Consider the following 19,900-nt stretch of genomic DNA (forward strand, 5'->3'; position numbering starts at 1 on the left):
ACATACTGTAAAATTAAGTGCAACTATATATATATATATATATAATTTTTTTTTTTTTTTTTTTTTACAACTTTTCTTTATCTTGGTTAATTTCTTCATATACATTTTTAAAATTAAAAGTTGATTATGCCAACATTGGTTAATGAATTATTAATATTAATTTACAAGAACTAACAATGAACAATAGCATATTTATAAATGAAACTTAACCAAGTTTAATTAATGCAGTAAAAAAAAACAATGTTTTACAAAAATGTCTTTACTTTATGATACTCAATGTATTAACTAATGTTAATGTATAGAACCTTATTGTAATGTGTTACAGACTTTGTAATATTTTTCATTAATATCATTAATAAACATTATTACAGGTGCATCCATAAAGCTTTACAGGAATAAAAGTTATAAAACTTTTATATATTTTATTTATTTTGTATAAAACCTATAATGTTTGTTAAAGACTAATGAATTAATGTTATCATAAAGTGGTGCAGAAATGTTTTATATGACATCTACTGTATTTCATGTGTATCAATTCATATGGATTCATTATTGCTACTGCACCACTAATTATCTATCCACTAATGTGTATCCATCTTATCTCAAAAAGGGAGTTAAAAATGGATCCAAGTAAATAAGTTGGAGTAGAATTACCCACTGACATCAGCCACAAGTCAAAACGGTGACATTGTGTCCTTCTCCTATGTCTTAATATGAGCTTGTCATGTCTCTTTGACACTGGATGAGAGGAGAAGGTCTCTGGACAGTAACACACAATGACATTAGTTGGCTCTGTCCAAGTGGGGCAAAGGGGAAATGACACTGATTGATGGATTCTCTTCATTTATAGATCCGCTCTCTCTCTCAGAAAGTCGAAGAGATCATTTCGGGCTATTTAGTCTTTGATTTATTTATTTATTTTGCGTGTGTGCAAGTGTTCGCACATACACACTCAATGGATCGGGAGCCAGAGATTCAGCCCTGGGCCGACAAAGGCTGAAGGGGCCAAGTGACAGGACGGGAGCCTCTCTGTGAGTGAGGGATGGACAGAGGGAGATAAAGAAAAAAATGGAATGGAAAAAACAGCAGAGAGATATTGTACTTTATTAAGTCCTTTCTCATGTAATCTGCTCCTGAACTCTGTTTCAAGCAAAATGGCCAAAAAATGACTTTTTTCTGCTGGTCTGATGAGAGCATCAGACCAGCAGAAAAAAGTCCATACAAGAGTTTTCTCAGAGCAGACTGCATTGCTATTTCAGTCCTTAGAAAAACCTGCACTCTGGCCGACATCGAAGATCAATCACTGGTTTCTTTGTTTCTGAATATAGAAGCAGTGAATCAGTTGCTCAGGAAAGTTGATACAATTTAAAGTATTATTACTAATATTGTTTTTATTTATTTTGGGGCTTTTTGCCACTTTTTATTAGAAATAGTGAAGGGGATTAATGGGGAGAATCTTTATTGCCAATAAGAGCACCAGAGTCAAATTGTCAGGAGGATAAATGTTAACCGCCAGGCCACAGCTCTATTATTATTATTATCATCATCATCTTCAATTGTCACCATATCTAATATTGAAATTCGTTTTTTTTTTTTATCACTCTGATGACAGACTGACCAAGAATGGAGTAACATTGCTTTGCACCATGTTTGCTGTGTTATTCATTTTCTATGTTGTTATCTGATTTGCAAGTTGACAAGACTCAAAGTATCAGTGACTTCAGGTTGTGCAATAAATATCCCCCTACATCTAGAGTGTACCTGTGCAAGAACATGGCTTTAACATTATGGAGGATGAGTACTGACATTATTAAAAATGTATAATTATATACATATTTTTGCAAATAAATGCAAAAAAAAAAAAAGTGTACATACTTATGCATATAAACTTTTATATCCTTATTTATGTATAATTGTATTAATTTACTTCCACCTTTATTTATTTATTCATTTCTTTGTCTGTATGGTAATGAGGGGTGTGCTTTATCCCTGAAGCATAGCAGTGGAGCTCAGAGTGCTCCAGAGTGGAGCTTGGAGGCCAAAGTGACATCTTTTAGTTGCCAAAATTCAATACAATTGAACCAGTCACAGATGGGTGTGGGCACGCATTAAGCGATTGTAAAATGTGACTGGCTGTGAGTCGAGCAAGTCTAATGGGAAATGAATATCTGTAGTGAATGGATGACTTAGAAGTCTTATATCAAATTCTTATATCACTACTGCTTTACGAAATGTATATCTCTGTACAGACTCTTTTAAAAATCCCTGAGCTGAACTAGGCAGCTCGGCTCAGCGAGGGTGGCAAAAGGGCAGGGGTGAGAGAGAGAGTGACGCACAAATATTCATTTGGAATTATCACTGCCAGATCAACATGTTATTAACCTATTGTAACAAAACTACTCTCCTTTGGTCTACCCGGCCTCTCCCTCCACTCTCCAATAGGTGTCCACTGGCATGAAGAGAAAATCTGCTTAATGTCCATGCACAATGCTACACAGCTTCTGCTTTGGTGCGCATCTGTAACATGTACAACAAGTGTGTATTGTCTACAACATTGCTCCCCGAATACTACACGGTCAATAAAATCATCATGTATAAGCACAATTAATGGAAAGAATATCAATATATTTACACAGGAATGACAGGAATTAATGCATCACGCGCTTTTGTGCATAGCTTATATTCAACAAGATGCACAATGCAACCGACAAGGACACACACCGTTAAGGGCATTTTACAAGGCACGCAGTAAACGAGTCTAAACATTTTCGATTAGAGAGAGGTGATCAGACAGGAGGCAATTGAACAATTGAAATGCTTAAAAGAGAGAGATATACTGTACATTTCGTTAAACAGTCGTGATTTCGATATATCAGAGTTTGATATAAGACTTCTAAGTCATTAATTCAATACAGATATTCCTTTCCCATTAAATTTACTCAACTCACAGCCAGGTACACTTTACAATCTCTTAATGCGTGGCCACACCCATCTGTGACTATGTTTCCATTTTGTCAACCACGAGATATCACTGTAGCCTCGAGTTCGACTGCTATGCCTCAGGGATAAAGCACGCCCCTTCATTAGCATATGAAATAAATAAATGTGGAAATATATAAATATGGAAATAAAAAATTATGAAATGTATACATAAAGAAATAAATTAAATTAGAAACAAATATATGTAAAAAATAAATACATCTAGAAATAAATAATTAAGGGAATAAATACATGTGGAAATAAATTGATTTGGAAATAAATTCATACAATTATACGTAAATAAGGAAATAAAAGCGTAACTGCTTATATATGTCAGATTTGAACATTTATTCGTGTATTTATATGTACACTTTTTTCATTTTTTACATTTATTTACAAATATATTTATTTATTTTTTAATAGTGACAGTCCTCGTCCTCCATATAACATAGAGCAGACAAGAGCATAATATCTCTCAGAGGTAAGGGGAAAAAACTGTTAGTCTGAAACTGTTAGTCCTATAGTAAAACACAGGAAAAACTACTAACAAGGGCTACTATTTTTTAAAGGGATAGTTCACCCAAATATTTTACATCTCTTATCATTTACTCACCCTCATGCCATCCCAGATGCGTATGACTTATTTTCTTCAGCAGAACACAAACAAAGATCAAACGTTTGTATCTCTAAAAATCACATAAAGTAAACATAAAAGTAATCTATATGACTCCAGTGTTAAAATCCATATTTTCAAAAGTGATATAATTTGTGTGAGTGAGAAACAGATAAATATTTAAGTCCTTTTTTTACTCTAAATCTCCACTATAACTTTCACTTTCAGATGTGAAAATGAAACATAACAGACACCACATGAGACTTTCAGATGTAAACGTGAAAGTGGAGATTTAGAGTAAAAAAAAGGACTTAAATTTTGATCTGTTTTTCACCCAGACCTTTGATTCTGAAGATATGGATTTAACCACTGGAGTCATATGGATTACCTCTGTTTCCTTTATGTTATGTTTGGAGCTACAAAGTTCTGATCACAATTCACTTACATTGTATGGACTTACAAAGCTGAGATATTCTTCTAAAAATCTTAATTTGTGGTCTGCTGAAGAAAGTAAGTCATACACATCTGGGATGGCATGAGGGTGAGTCAATTATTAGATAATTTGCATTTTTGGGTGAACTATCCCTTTAAGTATGATTGTCCTTGTCTCAGAGTATAGTTCAGTCTGTGTTGACAAGATAATATAGCTCTGACATCATCTTAAGTACTGTATGATAAGGAAACATGGTATGATATCATCTTCTATTCATTAGACATTTACTATATTCCAGCTACATATTTGCCAACTCTCTTTTCAATAAAAATAAAGATGATGAAGGACACTACCATTTAATACTTTAATATTTGCATGATGATAAATATCATTGGGTCCACTGCTTTAAAAATCTGGTTGAAAACGTACAAACAGCCAATGTTTTCTGATTGCATCTTAATCCCCACATTTAAAACTGCAACCACAACAATTTAATTTGTCACTGTCATAAGGTTAAGAAAAAAAAAAAAACTGGTGACACAACTTTCTACAGATGAGAGAAACTGGTGTGAACTAGCAAGTAGTTATTTGGTAACATTCCACTGATCGCTTCCAGAAATAATCAGGGTGCAGACACACTGTTTTATTCATAACATGTCACTCTTAACATGGTAATTACCAGCTGCTGAGGGGTGCAGAGCACGCCAGTGGTTTCGCAGAATTCATTACGCACAATAAATCAACAACTTCAATAGAGAAATTCACTATAATTATATAATTTACCAAATTCTCCATTAGGTTTGAAATCTGTATTGTTAAATGAAGGCAACTGCTGTGGATTTCTGTGGACAGATAAATAGTTATCGGATAGGGGGATATAAATTAGGAGAGACCTGGCATTGTAATATTTTATTGATATCTTGATCATGATATTACCATCCTTATGTCAAGTAAATTATGATTAAAACCTGTGATATTTTGCAGTCTTTAGCACTTTTGTCTCAGTAATCTTCATTGGACTTTGGATAACTTTAGTTTTGTTTTACTTTATCGTTGGGCTAGAGAAACACTCTAGAGCAGGGATGGGCAACTGGTGGCCCACAGGCCATATACAGCCCTCTGTTTCATTGAATACGGCCTAATTAATTTTATTTATTTGAAAAAGTAATTAAGACCGTATTCAGTTTATGATGTTATTACAACTATTGACCAGAAGAGATTGCTTGTTCTTAGCAGACCTGCTGATCACTGTAGGATTCTAGCATGCAACATCTTACACTTGCTCATCATTTATATGGTAAATTTAGCTAAATTTACCTCAGCTTGTCAGCGACAATTTCTTTCATCTGTGTAACCTGGCAGCTTCCACAGCACAGGCGTTGAATACTTATGCAAGCAAGATATTTCTTTTTTTTTTTTTTACATAAAACCAATGACACCTAGTAATAATTAATTTATTTGAGTTTGAGTATTTCCAGTTTTTTTAAATAAAATATCAAACAGAATGACATTTCTTTCTGTTTGCACCATTTTATAATTCAGTAATATGAGATAATTGGTCAGGGGTTTGAATACAAGTCTGAATTGCAAGGCACTCTATATATATATATATATATATATATATATATATATATATATATGTGACGCTCTTGTTCTACCTGCTCCGTACAGGACTCAAACCTAGGTCTCCGGCGTGGGAGGCGGGTGCTCTAAGAAGGAGGCTAAAGGCTACAGCCTCTACACACTGCACAGCTATCTACCAGCTGGCTCCATTACATATATATACACTGTACTGTACACTGTATATATACATGATTAAGCAATATCACACAAGCAAGAGTATATAGTATGATTGCGAGTGTTACTATACAACAGTTCAATGAATAACTAAATAAGAAAATGTGAAAAAATGAAAAAATTGCATTTGTGCATGGATCTACTTTCTTACTCGCCGGACACCTCTAGTGTCCTCACAAACCAAAAAGGCTTAAAAAAAACCTTGTGAGGGTTAGGTTTAGGGATAGGGTTAGGGGATATAATATATAGTTTGTACAGTATAAAATGCATTATGGCACCAACATTAGGTTACAAACTGGTAATTACAAGGGTATTGTGCTATAAATGTGGTTTATGAGGACATTTCTAATGCCCCCATAATCAATCGCTTCAAAAACATACTAAACGATGTTTTGCTGAAAATGAAAAAATGCACAAAGTATTTTGTGAGGGTTAGGTTTAGGGGTAGGATTAGGGGATAGACTCTATGGTTCGTACAGTATAAAAATCATTATGTCTATGGAGAGTCCTCATAATGATAGCCGCACCAACGTAATCGCCTACACCATTTTGAACAGTATTTTCTCTCCAATGTGGAAACTCTGGTACGAGGTAAGCACTTTGAGTTTGTGTAATTAATCAGTCTGTTGTGTCTCTCAGCAGTGATGAGCCTTAATGCTGAAGTTGTTAGTTTAAAGCTGTTTAAAGCTACTTCCCAGCTTTAATAGTAATCTGAGAAATCACGGAGTGCCGATGAATAAAAATACTGACTGACAGACAGTGCTGCCGCTGACTGAGGGGGCTTTCACATTTGGCACATTTGCTGTGGTCCGATTCCAAGTGCGATTGTTCCCGGTGCCTGATTCTATCAAACCCCGGTCCATTTGCGTTCATCTTACATCATCACAAACACACATGGAGAACACAACGTGACTCATCATGCTTTTTATTATTTATTTTTTTTGGTGCCATTATGCACAGCAGAGTGAGCGACAACTGCGTATATGCGAGCTTCATGGCGTAACTCATCACATGTCCAGGGGAATGCAGCTTGCTGCTGCTCGCAATCTGCGTTTTTTGAGGAGACAGCTGATTGCAAGGAATTCATTTGCATCATTGTTTACACTGCACGCTTACTCATGCTCGTGTCCAAGGTGAAGTTATCGCCACTGTCATCTCCTATTATACCCTATATTTATAACCTATAATAGTATTTATATATAGTATTTAGAAGACAGACAGACAGACAGACAGACAGATAGTCTGTCTCAGACCACCTCCTACAGGTAGTCTCGGGTTCGGTAGCGCGGTGCACTCCCCGGTCCGCATGACAGCCTTCACATTACACATTTTTCATGCGACCTCTGTTTCAAACTGCCAGTGTGAAAGCCCCCTAAATGCACATTACCTCAGCTAGCTCATTTACACACAAAAATGGTCTTTTGTCACCACCTGCTGGCTAAATCACAAAAAGATATGTAAAGAGACACATCTAGCTTTTTACACATCTGCACTGCTCTTACTCTAGTTCAGAATGGCAGGAACACAAGCGGAGTAACGCAAACAGTGAAGCCTCCAAGTGCTGATGTTCTGAGACATCAGTACTCATGGAACATCTCTCGTCCAATCAGATTCAAGGACTGGAACTAACTGTTGTGTATATATCTATATATATATATATATATATATATGCTGTAGAAACACCGTAGAGCAGTGTTTCCCAAACCGGGGTACGTGAGGTGACAATGGGGGTACGTGAATACAATTTTTACAATTTACAATTCTTTTAATTTCATCACAGTCTAAAATAACATTCAAACCCAGTTCATGTATTTCTCACTGACAAAAATAATTTTGTGTGCCCCCTAGTCTAGAAACACCAAAATGGTTGTGTCATAAAGGTCAGATAAATATTCAATGAAATAACCCTATCTTTTGCATTTAAAAAAAATGCATTTAAAAAAATGCATTTACTCATGCGTCGTGCGCCACACAAGTATGTTTTTTCACCAGCCCAGCACACTGCTAGGCGACGTAGCTTAGTGATATTAAATAAAATTAATACTTCACTGTTTTACCAGACTCGCACATATCTGTTGTCCATGATTTAATTTGTCTGTTTGTTTGTTTTTCTTGCAGTTTAATATGTAACTTAAAATTGTATTTAAGGTTAGATGCATAAGGAGTTTTGAATCTGATGGTATAAGTTCATAAGCTTTGAGGACAGGTGTCAGACATCCTGTGCGGCCAAATAATTTTCCACATTCTCAAGCAGTAATTATAACTCACATTTGCTTGCCCGCTAGAGACCTGTTTTCCCATTGTTGCATGATGTTTTTTAGCAAATTAGCTCAACATAGCTAAATTGTCAAATGTGACAAAAAAAGCACCTTGAGCTGACCACGCAATTGCACAGATACTTAACTGCAATGCTCAAAGTTGTCCACCATACCTGGAATGCTGCGCAATTCCAGAAACAGAACCGAACTTTATTCTTGTGTACCGTGATGCGATGGGGGGGAGTTTTCAAGTTATGCAGTTATAGCACATCTAGTATTTCCATCTCAATTGGTAAGCCATTTATTCAGTACGTATATGATTAATATAGCATGTACAAAACATGAACAAATATAACATGTTTAATATAAGGGAGTTGTTTTACAAAGATAATTGTGTTAAAAATGCATATTTTCAAAATGCATTGTGTCTATGCGTTAGAGGGGGGTATGCGAAAGGATGTTGAATGTTTGGAGGGGTACGCCACTGTAAAAAGTTTGGGAACCACTGTCGTAGATCATATCTTGTCACTGTACATTACAAAAATTTTATATGCTTACAGGTTGTTTATTTTAATATATATATATATATATATATATATATATATATATATATATATATATATATATATATATATTATATATATATGTATACAGTATATACAAAAGTTAGTTCCAGTCCTCGAATCTGATTGGACGAGAGACGTTTTATGAGAAATCGGATGCTTCGCTGTGTGTATCACTCCGCTTGTATTCGTCGCCCTAAACTAAAGTGTAAGAGCAGTACATATGTGTTAAGAGCTAATGTAGGCTATGTGTCTCTTTTTACATCTAATTTTTTTACATTACATATGCTAGCCAGCAGGTGGTGGCAAAAGATCATTTTTGTGTGTAATATGAACCAGATGGTGACGTGAAGTGAATCCGTTCATTGTTTACATAGAACAGCGCTCTGTGATTGCTCATATTACTACTGCATTAATAAAGCTAGGAAATAGCTTTAAATGGCTTTAAACTAACAACTTCAGCATTAAGGCTCATCAAAGCTGAGAGACGCAACAGACTGATTGATTACAAAACTCAAGGTGCTTACCTCTTACCAGAGTTTCCACATTGGATACATACTGTTATATGCGGTTTCTATAGAGGATAACTTTTACGCACCGGCTACCACGAAATAGAGAGGAATACCCCCGCTTGGACGATATTTTACCACTGAGAAAGCTGACCTTCAGAAAGCTGAAAACATTTCTGCTTGGGTGTGATAACAGGTGATCGCACACACTCCGTCTCTCTTTCTCTCTCTTTATCACTCACACACACACACACAAATCCATCCATCCTTGTTTATCCAATAACTTGTTCGAAACAGCACAAGCCATGATACTATTGCTGAAGTGTCATTTTTTAATTACTAACGAAGGCTTGGACGCATCATTTGTTTTGATCCAGCAATGGCAGATTCTGATCCATCGTGTAAGAAAGTAGTTCCATGCACAAATGCGTTTTTATGACCGTACTCTGTTTTTCCAAATTTTTAAAAATGTACTTGTTCATTGAACTGTTGTATATAAGCAATATCAAACTCGCAATCTTGCTATATGGCCCTACATCAGTACTGCTGTGACTCGGCTGCAGGCCGAGTGCCGTAGGTAATCACAGCAGTGCTGATGTAGGGCCATATCGCACTCTTGCTCGTGTGATATGCTTATATATATATATATATATGCATATATATATATATATATATATATATATATTTAATAGTTACTTATTTATTTATTTGTAGCAAGTTATTTTTCATGATGACATCACAGTGACTCCGTTATTACACAAAATCGTAGAAGTATGCCAAAAATCGTGCAAACACCTTTAAGCATTTTTAAGATATGAGCAATCAATCATAGTGGCATTATAATACAACACATAAAACAGCAATCAGCAACAACATTAAAACCACATGCCTAATATTGTGTAGGTCCCCCTCGTGCCGCCAAAACAATCATTTATACGATTCTCTAATCACCTAATCATGTGGCAGCAGTGCAGTGCATAAAATCATACAGATACGGGTCAGGAGCTTCAGTTAATGTTCACATCAACCATCAGAATGCAGGAAAAATGTAATCTCAGTGATTTCGACAGTGTCATCATTGTTGGTGCCAGATGGGCTGGATCGAGTATTTCTCCTGGGATTTTCATGCACAACAGTCTCTAGAATTTACTCCAAATGGTGCCAAAACAAAAACATCCAGTTAGCGACAGTTCTGCGGATGAAAATGTCTTGTTGATGAGAGAGGTTAACAAAGAATGGCCAGACTGGTGACAAAGTCTACTGTAACTCAGATAACCACTCTGTACAATTGTGGTGAGAAGAATAGAATCTCAGAATGCTATTCTGAGATGCGGGTTGGCGCTGTTTTGGTGGCACAAGGGGTACCTACAGAATAATAGGTTGATCGGTGTATTTTATTTTTATTCTGATATTCAATACCAATATTCCATATTCTTAGATAGTTCAGAGTTTGCATTTTGGTTTAACAAGAATTATTAAATGTGTGCTGACAACAACACATTTAGACTTGCTTAGGTCTATTTTTTTAAACATTAATGTGAAAAATGTAACAAAAAATATAATATAGATCCTAAGGATGGAATTATTAATACATTTTTGTAAAATATTGCAACACTTTGAATAATATTATTTTCCCCCACCTCTTGAAGGAATGTAGATGCTGGGAGGGAAGGGATGGGTGCAAGAAAAGAAAGAAAGAAAGAAAGAAAGAAAGAAAGAAAGAAAGAAAAGAAAGGAGCAAAGAGTATAAAGGGACAAAAAAGGAAAGAATGGAGACAGACAGAGTCAAGCAGTAAAAATTAAAACCGAGAAATATGTTTCTCCCTTTTCATTGAATTATTATGTAGTTATTGTGCCCACTGACTGCTGTTTTGAATGGGAATTAATTTAACCAATGAAATATAGAAAGCCATCCCATGACATTGAGAATGTGAATTTCAATCTGTGATTGAGCCATACTTACAGAACTGAGTGATGGGGGCGTCCAGCTGTGGTGCTGTCCCACCTTTTGCATTGAGTTTCTGCACCTGGGTCGGGGGGACGGGTTTGTGGGACTGGCCTGTGGCACGATACATCGCCTGAACCCAAAGGATTCGATCTTGTTCATCATCACTGGCAAAGATCACAGTGTCTCCCTCCTTCACAGCATTAAAGAATGTCCGACCACCATCCAGACCTGTATTTAATTGATTATTCAGAATATTTACTTTAAATAGAATTCAATAAAATACTATGTAATTAAAAGTACACCGTAAAAATTGAAAATGTAAGTAGGTAAGTAGCAATTTCTACCTGACCTGACCCTTAAAACAAACTTTTGTTGGTGTTACTGAATATAGTCAGGTTGATTTAACGTGATTAATAAAGAAGAACATTAATAAAGAACATTTTCATTTAACCTCACAATAATTGTTTTTTTAAATGCAGTGGAATCATATAAACAGACCTTGAAAATTGTTATGATTAATTATCTGTTTTTTGTGTGACAACTTTATGATCTCTGTGTTTGATTAACCATCCCTGGTTCATAATTTAAAATAACTTAAAATGATAAAATGCAGATAAAAATGACTGAACACTGCCTTCTTGACAATATTTGTTGCTGATTTGACTGATCAATATTAAAGATTCAGCTTTTCATAACCAAGGTACACTGTGCATAATGTTTTATGCAAGGATTCAGAAGGTTTCGTTTAAAAATAATTGATCTTAACTGGTTAATTACCAGTGTTTATTGAACTCTAATGAAATGAGCCACTTAGCTCTAGGGCCTTAATTAGTATAGACCACAGAAACACATGCCACCTGCTGGTTCGTCTGTGCAAGTCAGTAGAACAGGTGTGCTGTTACAAAAGCTATATACTGTATATAGCATTTATGATACTTTGGGGTCTTTTTTTAAGCTTTGAGAGTGAGGCAACACCTATTGCCATTGCATTGAAAATACAGCAAACAAATATGCATTAAAACATCTTTTGTTTTTCGCATAAGAAATAAATTCATAGAGGTTCGAACCATTCCTTTGAATGTAAACACTATTAAAAAGCATTGTGGTTGTGGTATTCTGATTGCTGCAGTGACCTGGCTGAGGGTCGGTGTAGTCCACAGTGTATCCGTCCAACTGGAGAAGTTCAACAGGTTCTGTTTTCTTCTCTCTGTAGCTACACATGGCAAAGGTGTACTGGCTCACCTAGGAAGAATATTGAGACGTGAGCAAACACACACTCCACATATAATGAGGACAGTTGCATAAAGTGTTGATAATGTCCATTAAATCACCTACTACTGTATGAAATGGAAGTGCAAATTCAAAACAGAAATGTCCATTTTGTCCACTGCAGTTTAGTGACTAGGGTTCAAACGGAGGGTGCTTAAAGCATATTAGAGGCGGGCTGTCTTCATCACTGGTTGGGCGGGATTGGGCTTGGGTTTTGTCCTGTCAATCAAGCAGGACTGTCACATGAGTGTGGGATGACACTCTGTCACTTTGGATGTGAATTGTGCAGCTAGGTGCCAGTCACACACACAAACACGCATGCACCCACACTCTCACACACCATACACACATAAGCACACTGCTGTCAAACCTTTCTCTGTCATACCACAGCCCCGTCCGCAGCATTACACCAATCCAGTGCCTCCATCACCTCTGCTGAAAGTGGCAGACCTCTCTCAATCTATGCAGAGCTGCGTCTCCGAGTGACATGATAAATTCAATGTCATGTGTGTGATGGGCACTTGGGCTGGCTTCGGGGCCCCAATCTGGCTTGGTGGCACCCAGGTGCCTTCGGGACGCCGCTGGGGCACACACCCCCCACTCACACACACACACATACACATAAACACACATTCTCATCAATCCTCATTCTAACACACTTGGGCACTAAAGTTTGGGCCTGTCAGAAGCTGGTGAGGCTGTATGATGGAGTAGTCGCTCTCCGCGTTGCTGGTGAGGCCATTGACCCGTTTTCAAACAGACAGTTAAAGGATTATGAATGACTTTTCTTCCTGATTACCCCTGCATGCTGTTGCTCTTTTAAATAACCTTGTTATTGTTTATGCTCCACATATTGCATTGTGGACAGAGAGAGGGAGAGCAGGCGAAACACGGCAGTGCGAATCGATGGATGCAACCGTGGAAATATAGAGCAGAATGCCAGATAGCCCTGCCACGCTCTAGTCAAACACCTCCAGGTCACTCAAACACATTACCATATTCAGATGCGTAAGACCGCATGCCTAAGCCAGAGCATCAGAGAAAGAGATGAGGGAAGAGACGAGGAGAAAGCACAAAGCGTCTGCCCGCTGTTTTGTCACATCATGTACCAACCATAAAATAATTAGACTTCACTTTGTATCATAATGCTGCCAAATCATTACTTTGCATTTTATAGTAATTTGTTTCATTTAATATTTAGTCCTTTCAGATGAAAAACATTTATACATATAAATGATGTGATCTAAAATGCATTTGAATAGCGGTGAAACACTTTCTTATGATACGAGCAGACAGAGAAGTATGTTTGAAGTAAGTTTGGAGCAGAAGAAATAGAAATAAACCTTGTGTAAATTGTCAACTTTACGCTAAGCTAAAATGCTATTTCTAGCCATTTTACATGCACATGTTACTAGGCACGATCATATTTTTTTATCATGAAAATTCACGTTGGATCATAATTTATTTTTTCTAGTAAGACCTTTGATATTAGGGCAAAAATCATATTCTAGATAATAATTTTTTTATTGTTTTCCTAAATAATATCTAAAAATCATTCAAACAAGATCAATTTGATTATTCTTGTTTTAGAAACAACACTGCAAAATATATTTAGGTTTTTCAGTTAATTTATTTTTAACATCTGTATTTTGTCTTACTGTACTGGCAGAATTTTTATAGTCAAAAAATTGAAAAAATCTACCAGTGCTGAAGAAGTAATCCAAAGTATTTAGACCTAGACATTACTGACCTTGAGTAATCTATCAGAATATGTTATAAATGACATTTTACAGCATGTATTCTGTAATCTGTAGTGGAATACATTTCAAAAGTAACCCTCCCAACCCTGTATATGTGTGCCACACTGCAGGACTATTTAAAAATAAACTAGTGAAGGCAAAAAAAGTGATAAAACTTGTGAAAAACTTGTTGCGGCACCTAAAAAAATACACTTTCCCATATACACTGATCTACAGTACACTGTTAAATTTTTTTGTGTGATTTTAGAGTAAATTTCTTGGCTACTAATTGCATGGTTTTCACAGTATATTTTACAGTAGTAATTCTACAATTCATTACAATTAAAAAACAACTGTATACTGTGACTTTGCAGTGAACAGGTCCACGGAATTACTGGAATTTAGCAGTGTTGTATTGTAGAATCTCAATTATTAAATGTATATTTTTAACCTGCAACATTCATTACTTGTCACCATTATTAAGAATTGAATGCTGTGCATGCCTGGTTGACAAGTCCCACCAAAAGTTCACAATAGAAAGTAATCTTCGTTTTTAATTAAATGGCATGGAAGAACCACGGGGAAATGTGTCACCACTGGAACGGGCACCTCTTCATGACACTTTGTTTTAATGCCAGCCTCCATCAAACAGGAGCCCTAAATGGGTCTGCATGGTGTGGTAATTATCTATGAATAATGCAACAGTGAACTCACACCCACCCTGTAACATAAACCTCACATTAAATGCAGGGCCATTTACATAGAATTAAAGAGTGTCATTCAAATTACAGTCACTCAGTATTGATAGGACTTCAAGCATGTTCACAATATTCATATTGAGAAATGGGTTAATATGATGTTAATGGCATTGTTTTTACCATGTAAGCATCATTTAAACATGATGAGATGTCCCAGAGTAAATTGGTAATCCCCAAGGAGGAAATAGTCTGTTTAGGCACAGTAGGTCCTACTGTACATTCTTGAATTCTATTTGTCATTTATGGCCATTTTAATTACTATTAATTTGTTTAGCATATGATGGAAAATATGTTTGATGTCATATGAAAAAAATGTATACTCTATTTGTACCATATATGTAGCTTGTAATCAGGGTTGTGAGGGTTACTTTTGAAATTTATTCCACTACAGATTACAGAATACATGCTGTAAAATGTAATTTGTAACGTATTCCGTTAGATTACTCAAGGTCAGTAACATATTCTAAATACTTTGGATTACTTCTTCAGCACTGGTAGATTTTTTCACTTGTTTTAACTATAAAAACTCTGCCAGTACATTAAGACAAAATACACATGTAAAAAATACATGTCTGAAAAACCTAAATATATTATGCAGTGTCGTTTTAAGGATATTTTTACATTTTTACAGGAAAACAATACAAAATGTATTATCCAGAAAATAATTTTTGACCTAATATCAAAGGTCTTACTAGAAAAAGAAATTATAATCCAACATGAATTTTCTTGATTAAAAAATATGATCGTACCTGGTAACCTGTGCATGTAAAATGGCTAGAAATAGCATTTTAGATTAACGTAAAGCTAACAATTTACACAAGGTTTCTATTTCTTGTGCTCCAAAATTACTTCAAACGTTCTTCTCTGGGATGAAATAAAATACACACAGGTGCCATGTATCCTGGGGTTCACGTTTGTTTTCATATGCATTTACAAGACAAGGTTTGAGACAGATGGAAGTGTTGACATTTTTGTGAATACTTACAGTACACAGGATTTGACACAAGAACAACAATAGAAAGAACACCAAAAAGTGAAAGGAAACAAACAAGAAGTGTGAAACCAACAAAATCAAATAAAAAACAAAGCATGAAACAGAAAAAGCGCATTCTGGCATATTTTCTTACCCACACTGACATTCCAAAACAAACAGGGCATGGCGTAATGTTTTTCGCTCACATGCACACAACCACATACACACAAACACTAAGGTAAATAAATAATGTCAGTGTATTGACTGTTGCTTGTCACTTGCTGTAGCCGTAGCTGCGAGCGACTGGTGGGTGTGTGATGTGGGCTCTTTTAGCTGCGAGTGCTGGTCCTATACTCTGTCAAGCCGCCTGTCAACTTTTAGCTCTCAGACATGTTACAACCCACCACAGAAGAGCTGACTGAAAGCGCACACAATGAGGACAGAAATAAAAAAGACTCAATCGGAGTACCTGACACACTGCTGTAGTGCTAGATTAGAAAGAGCCGGGAATCTAGTCTACTTCACTGAACCAATTTTGACACATACGATGGAAATAAAATGCATAGCACTTGATGAAAAATCTGAATCAGTAGGGGAGGAAAAAGCCTCCATTAGAAGTGACACTGTGGTGAAAAACACATACCTGCACCAAGACGAAGAATCTCTTCTTCCATCTTTTCCACAAGTTTTTTCCAATGGCCCAAAGGTATCTGTGAACAGACAGAGCAGGTGTTGCATCATAGTGTCAAGATATGGCATGCTGGAGGTGTTTTCCATAATTTGAGTGATAATGGGGCAACTATTGCCTTTCTCTCAGATTGTATTCATAGTACAGTTTATATTGGATAATATTATATAATTTAATGTATATTTATTTATCATTTAACAATATGAGCATATTATGTTTACTCAAAACGAATGTTTGTATATTATATGTATTTTTTTCAAAGCAAGCAGAATAATTATAATTGACTCTCTGTATCGATAAGACATCTATATGTCATACATAACTGACAGAGCCCTCAATTCATCCTCTAAACTAAGAAAAAAATATATAGATTTTATTAAGGATAACAATAAATAAATATATATATATATATATATACTGACATTCATAAATCATAATAATTAAAATAATAATTTAATATAGGATACTCTATATTATATTTCATATAATTACATATACTCAGGGTTGGGAGGGTTACTTTTGAAATATATTCCACTACAGATTACAGAATACATGCTGTACAATGTAATTTATAGCATATTCTGTTAGATTACTCAAGGTTAGTAACGTATTCTAAATACTTTGGATTACTTCTTCAGCACTGGTAGATTTTTTCACTTGTTTTGACTATAAAAATTCTGCCAGTACATTAAGACAAAATACACATGTTAAAAATACATTCTCTGAAAAACATAAATATATTATGTAGTGTTGTTTCTAAAACAAGAATAATCAAATTGATCTTGTTTTAATGATTTTTAGATATTTTTCAGGATAACAATACAAAAATGATTATCAGGAATACAATTTTTGCCCTAATATTAAAGGTCTTACTAGAAAAAATTTATTATGATCCAACGTGAATTTTCTTGATAAAAATATGATCGTGTCTGGTAACATGTGCATGTAAAATGGCTAGAAATAGCATTTTAGCTTAGCGTAAAGCTGACAATTTACACTAAGTTTATCTATTTTTAATCTAATTTCTTCAAACTTACTTCTCTGTCTGCTCGTATGAATGTAACACATCATAAGAAAGTGTTTCACCGCTGTTCAAATGCACTTTGGATCTCATCATTAAATGAAACAAACGACAATAAAATGCAAAGTAATCTCTTCAGTAATCAAAATACTTTTTGAATGTAACTGTTTTCTCTTCACAGTAGTGGAATACAGTTACTTATATTTTGTATTTTTAAAATGTATTCCGTTACTCCCCAACCCTGCAAATACTGACAGACCCCTCAATTCATCCTTTAATCTAAGGCAAAATTTAATTAAGATTAACATCTAAAAAAAATAATAATAATAATAAAATAATAATAATAATAATAATATATATATATATATATATATATATATATATATATATATATATATATATATATATATATATATATATATATACACCGTTCATAAAACATAATAAATAAAAATTACATTTTCATATAGGAAAAGGCTACAACAAGGGAATATTTTTTACACGTTTAATTCACAAGAGCAAAATGAAAACCCTGCTATACAGAGTAAATATATAGACGGTGATAAATTGGGATACAGTAAATTGGATAATCATAGGAATACGAAATCTGGATTTTTCTAGTGTAGATTTAGCGCTCCCTGGTGGTTAAAAAACAAATTACGCTGCAAGTCAAGGAGGTCCTGTTCTGGAATCAACATGCTGTTTTGGCTTGTGTTTTCTCTAACAATCTTTTTCTCTCTGTCTCGAACTATGATTGCATCTCCTTTTTCCTCTGTCTTCCTACTAATCTCCTCATTATTCAGAGATGTGCAAGTTATGAATTTTTCATTTAAACTTTTTAATCAAGTTGTTATGCTAATTTGCAATTAAACAAACCAAAAAAAACAAACACTTATTTTCTATTAAATTAAAATGATGTAAAACAGAAACATATTTAAAATTGAATTCAGACCTCACTGAGTGTTCTGTATTCTAGCACTTTTTAGAAAAGTCTGAATTAGGAAGTGTGGCATGGCCTTTCCTCTCTGCGCAATAGGTCTGACAACAGTAGACATTCCTTAGGTCTTTTAAAAATAAAAATAAACTCAAATAGCAGATGTTATAATGCAGGATAGCTGCTGGGCATAAGGTTGCACAGAAACTTAGTTGGAATATAGACTATAATGCCTGCAAAGCAACAAGCACATCAGATGACCTAGTAATCAGAAAGCAATATAGAACATGTTAGAAATGTTTGCCAATCAGAAAACAGCCAAGGATCCCAAACCACTCCTATATCCAAAGGAAAACAAGGCAGAAGGTGAGAGCAGTCTTAGTTAGAAGTTCACTAAACTGCATTGTCAGGGAACAGCATACTGTAGCATTCCAATAACTTTATATAGTTATAGAACAGTCACAATAACAGCTGACAAATATATTTGATTGAACAGGAAGGGAATCTGTAAATCTACATAAAGGGTATTTTCCCATTAGTCACTATGGGCGAGTTGCATGGTTCTGTTACATAGTACCACATCTGTATACAATGTTACAAATCTCCACATACTGTAACAGGAGAGACAACGAAAAACTGTAAAAAAATAAATAAATAACTTATGTAAGGGATATCCTGCTTATAACACGGCTACTTAGCAAATACATAAATGGACATACAGTTTTGATATTATTTTATTAGGTGAGAAGAGACCACAGAATCATATAAAAAAAAAAAACTAGCACAATGTAGGAGATTGGTTTTCATGACTGTACAATATCTAGTGTATTCTAGTTATCAAGGTTCTAATAAATTGAGTTTTAAACATGCATTGGTTTAGAATAGATGTACATGTCTGTCGCTTCTCATTTTTACAACAACAGTTTGAAAAACAAAACAAAATAATTAGTAACATTAAGAAAGTATATATAACATCTATTCCAAGGTGTACGTGCAAACTATAATGTGTTATGTCATTTAAACCTTTAGATAAGAAAGTGTTGGACAGACGATCAAGTTTTCAGGCCTTATGGAATATTTTTATTTAATCATTCAGTTCATAATTTGTTTTAATTAATATGTAAGCAATATGGAATGATTTAAAAATGACAATGTGTAAACAATGATTTATGATAAGCCGCATTATCTATGTTATTCAGTATGTTACATATTTAATCATACTTTTCTTAATGTAATACTCTGATTATTTAGATATAGTTTGAAAGTGAAGAAAACAGCATAGCTTGCAGTCTCTCTCTGTGTAAGGCCTTTGTGTCAAGGGAAAATGAATTGATTTAATGCAGAAAGTGGGAGACCGTGGAGACGGGATGCCTGTGTCGAGTAAGGAGTTTCAGATAAGGAACATCACCTGTAGTAGC

The 19,900-nt window shown here is 34.9% G+C and overlaps 1 pseudogene; it reads right to left on the reverse strand.

Annotated features, from left to right (window-relative positions):
* The window catches only part of LOC127632371 (calcium-dependent secretion activator 1-like), a 160,082-nt pseudogene that overhangs the window by 65,189 nt on the left and 74,993 nt on the right, over positions 1-19,900 (reverse strand).

The sequence above is a fragment of the Xyrauchen texanus genome, chromosome 39 (assembly GCF_025860055.1).
Source record: "Xyrauchen texanus isolate HMW12.3.18 chromosome 39, RBS_HiC_50CHRs, whole genome shotgun sequence".
NCBI classification, from domain to species: domain Eukaryota; kingdom Metazoa; phylum Chordata; class Actinopteri; order Cypriniformes; family Catostomidae; genus Xyrauchen; species Xyrauchen texanus.